Source organism: Symphalangus syndactylus, chromosome 8 (assembly GCF_028878055.3).
Source record: "Symphalangus syndactylus isolate Jambi chromosome 8, NHGRI_mSymSyn1-v2.1_pri, whole genome shotgun sequence".
In the NCBI taxonomy this organism is placed as follows: domain Eukaryota; kingdom Metazoa; phylum Chordata; class Mammalia; order Primates; family Hylobatidae; genus Symphalangus; species Symphalangus syndactylus.
The window spans coordinates 65,919,990-65,924,664 of record NC_072430.2 but is presented as its reverse complement, the minus strand read 5'-3'; the positions used below and the strand labels follow the sequence as shown (position 1 = coordinate 65,924,664).

General features: G+C 38.5%; 1 pseudogene; it reads left to right on the top strand.

The window, feature by feature from the left end:
* The first annotated feature begins 3,089 nt into the window (after nt 1–3,089).
* On the top strand, nt 3,090–3,974 carry LOC129487904 (protein SET-like; annotated as a pseudogene).
* The last annotated feature ends 701 nt before the right edge of the window (nt 3,975–4,675 follow it).

Here is a 4,675-nt window from a genome sequence, read left to right as displayed (position 1 = left end):
ATCCATCTAAATGCCTACAGATAGAATGATTGAATAAAACCATGGTTCATTTATACATGGAGTACTATATATCTGTAAAAAAAAATGAGGAAAGTCTCTCTGAAATAATAGGTAGTGATTTTCCAGGACATACTTTTAAGTGAAAAAAGTAAAATGCAAAGAATATGTATAGTATACTATGCTTGATGTAAGAAAAAATGGAATACTAAAAGCATATACACATATCTGCTCATTTGTGCCTAAGTATGCTATGCCTATTTACATACAGCTTCACTAACGGAATGTGTTGTAAAATTTATTAATTTTTGCTAACCCGACAGGGAATAATATACAGAAAAAATAAGCCAGGGATAATGATATTGATTACCTACAGAGGGTAGATGGAAACAGGGTGGAAAGAATGGGAAATGAGAACAGAGTGGTAGGAGCAAGGTATGAGCAGCACTTTTCTGAATATGCCTTTACTATGTAGCTCTGACTCTTAAAACTGTGGGAATGTCCCCCTCTCCCATTATAATTAATTAAATTCAACCCAGATGCTGGGGGAACCCCAAATAGAACAGAACAGTAAGAAAAGTAGCATTGGAAATAGTATTTTGACTATATGCTATAGCACTCAAGACTACTGTATGCAAGTATTATAAAATGAACAGTATGCAAATATCTTAATCTATTTGGTAAATACTCATGGGGATATGCTTTAGCAATTCTGAAGCTACATATCTACTAGGATTGAACAAATAAATAAAAACATTGTGGGCCAGGCGCAGTGGCTCACGCCTGTAATCCCAGCACTTTGGGAGGCCAAGGCGGGTGGATCATCAGGTCAGGAGGTCGAGACCATCCTGGCTAACATGGTGAAACCCCGTCTCTACTAAAAATACAAAAAATTAGCTGGGCATGGCAGCAGGCGCCTGTAGTCCCAGCTACTCGGGAGGCTGAGACAGGAGAATGGCGTGAACCCGGGAGGTGGATCTCGCAGTGAGCTGAGACGCGCCATTGCACTCCAGCCTGGGCGACAGAGCGAGACGCCATCTCAAAAAAAACCAAAACATTGTGAATAATGAGAGCCCCATTTCTCAAGTAGAAGAAATAAGTTAAAAATAAGGAAGGGGGAGGAAGCTAGAATAAACCCTATAGTGTTAGAATAGGAGATATCAGCATAAACTCATGATTTTTATTATGTACACAGATGGCATAAAGAAGTAAATATAGATGTGTATATACATATGTAATATACAGACAAATATTTCCTATACCTCATGACATCCCAGTAGCAATGAGCACACCTACCACCTATATTTTGGTTGTTAAATGCCATTCTTCAATAAAAGGAACCAGGGTTCCTTGCAGAATTGGTTGACTCCAGGATTGAGCCAGTGAAATGATAAGATTAGTCTGGAACATCTTGTGATGCCAGAAGGTAAGGAAGTACTCAAAAACTGATGGGGACATGCTGGAAGAATGTAAGAAACTTGAAGGGGTTCCTTTTGTAGTAAAAATTGGGACAATTTGAGCAACAACAATTTAAAAATTGTAATAATGGATTATACTCAAAATAAGCATCTATGGCTCTAAATTGATATAAGTAATTGAATGAATAATTAAGAGGCTGAGAAAGGACAATTCTTTCTTACAGTAGGATTCTGATTAATAAATGAAGAGTAAATTATTTAAATAAAAATTATTCTTAGGCAAATAGTAATAACTGTTCAGATAAGAACCATCATTGGGCACTAAAATTAATGAGCAAAAGTATAAGAAATAAGACTATTTGCATAGTCTTAAATTTTCTCTCCTGATTATTACAATGGGAAAAAAATGTCTTTTTGGTAGAAAAACCTGGCATGCATCACCTTACCCTAGTCATCAAAGTTAATATCACCTAATATTGTGTATCTCTTGATATGGGACACTGAGAAGGGCACAATATCTCCTCTATGTTATTCTTGCAAAAAAGTGTAATTAAGAGAAATTATCAGATCAAAATCTAGGGAGATTTTTCAGAATAACTGGCTAGTAGGCTTCAAAAGTGTCACTGTTGTGGGAGACAAAAAAAGACTAAGGTGCTGTCACAAATTAGAGAACACTTAGGACACATGACAACCGAATACAACGTGGAATCCTGGCTCGTACCAGTAAAAAAGACATTAGTGGAAAAACTGGCACAATTATTTCAATGGGGTCTATGGATTAGTTAGTGGTATTGTATCAATGTTAATTTCCTGGTTTTGATCATCTTGCTAAGACTATATAAGATGTGGTCAAGAAAACTGGGTAAAGGATATCAGGGATCTCTGAACTTTGCAGTTTTTCTCTAAGTCCAAAATTATTTCAAAATTTAAAAATTAGGCTGGGCATAGTGGCTCATGCCTATAATCCTAGCACTTTGGAAGGCTGATGTGGGAGGATCACTTGAGCCCAAGAATTCAAGACCAGCCTGGGCAACATGGCGAAACCCTATCTCCATTTAAAAAAAAAAAAAAAGAAACAAAGTGTAAACATTAAAAAGAAATAACTGGTAAAGAGGAACAAAGGGAAGTACAAGTAAACATTTGCTTTTTATTAGAAACCTTAAGAGTCCAAGTCTTGAATTTTTACTGCTGAAAACAGTACAAACTACAGATGATCATGGTTACTTGAACTTAAATCATATTCAAAACTATTACTAAATAGTGCTAACTAGAACCTGGGAAGGGTAGAGGGAAGGGGAGAAAAGTAAAGGTTTTTTTAACCAGTACGAAATTATAGCTAGATGAGGGGAGTAAGTTCTTGTGTTCTATAGCACTGTGGGGTGACTATAGTTATTATGTATTTGATGTTTTAAAATGGCCACAAGAGAGAATTTTGAATGTTCTCAACACAATAAATGTTTGAGGTGACACTAATTACCTTGATTTGATCATTATGCATTGTATACAGGTATTGAAATATCACACTGTACTCCATAAATATGTACAATTATTAAGTGTCAACTAAAAAAATTATTCATATTAAGAAAATGCTCTTAAAAAATGACCCTGAGTTTTTTGCCTGCTTCCTGATGAGTGAGGAGACCTGTGGTCTGGTTCTTGGACTTCCTTAGCCACATGGCCCCCAAACACCTGTCTCCACTCCCACCTCAAATGAAGAAACCAAGACCACCTCCTGTCCTGAGACCAGAGGAGACATTGACCTCTGCAGGCTTACTGAAGAAGGGAGAAGAAGAAGAGCAAGAAGCAATTGAACACATTGATAAAGTACAAAATGAAATAGACAGACTTAATGAACAAGCCAGTGAGGAGATTTTGAAAGTAGAACAGAAATATAACAAACTCTGTAAATAATTTTCTCAGAAGAGGTCAGAATTCATTGCCAAAATCCCAGATTTTTGGGTAACGACATTTGTCAACCATCCAAAAGTGTCTGCACTGCTTGGGGAGGAGGATGAAGAGGCAGTGCATTATTTGACCAAAGTTGAAGTGATGGAATTTGATGACATTAAATCAAATTTCTGAATAGATTTTTATTTTGATGAAAATCCTTACTTTGGAAATAAAATTCTCTTCAAAGAATTTCATCTGAATGAGAGAGGTGATCCATCTTCAAAGTCCACTGAAATCAAATGGAAATCTGGAAAGGATTTGACAAAACATTCAAGTTAAACACAGAATAAAGCCAGCAGGAAGAAGCAGCATGTGGAACTAGAGAGCTTTTTTACCTGGTTTACTGACCATTCTGATGTAGGGGCTAATGAGTTAGGAGAGGTCATCAAAGATGATATTTGGCCAAAGCTATTACAGTACTACTTGGTTTCCAATATGGATGATGAAGGAGGAGAAGATGTTGATGAAGATGAAGAAGGAGAAAGAGAAGATGATGATGAAGAAGAGGAGGAAGGATTAGAAGGTATTGATGAAGGGGATGAGGATGAAGGTGAAGAAGATGAAGATGATGAAGGGGAGGGAGAGGAGGATGAAGGAGAAGATGACTAATAGAACACTGATGGATTCCAACTTTCTTTTTTTAATTATTATACTTTAAGTTCTAGGGTACATGTGCACAATGTGCAGGTTTGTTACATAGGTATACATGTGCCATGTTGGTTTGCTGCGCCCATCAACTCATCATTTACATTAGGTATTTCTCCTAATGCTATCCGTCCCCCGGCCCCCCACCCCCCGACAGGCCCCGGTGTGTGATGTTCCCTGCTCTGTGTCCATGTGTTCTCATTGTTCAATTCCCACCTATGAGTGAGAACATGCAGTGTTTGGTTATCTGTCCTTGTGATAGTTTGCTGAGAATGATGGTTTCCAGCTTCATCCATGTCTCTGCAAAGACTCTGTCTCCTTTTGAGATGGAGTCTCTCTCTGTCGCCCAGGCTGGAGTGCAGTGGCGCGATCTCGGCTCACTGCAACCTCCACCTCCCGGGTTCAAGTGATTCTTCTGCCTCAGCCTCCCGAGTAGCTGGGACTACAGGCGAGCGCCACCACACCCGGCTAACTTTTTGTATTTTTAGTAGAGATGGGGTTTCACCGTGTTAGCCAGGATGGTTTCAATCTCCTGAGCTTGTGATCCGCCCACCTTGGCCTCTCAAAGTGCTAGGATTACAGGCGTGAGCCACCATGCCTGTCCCCAGTTTTCTTTTTAAAAAAATTTTCTCCAATCCCTGGGAGCAAGTTGCAGTCTACCTTTT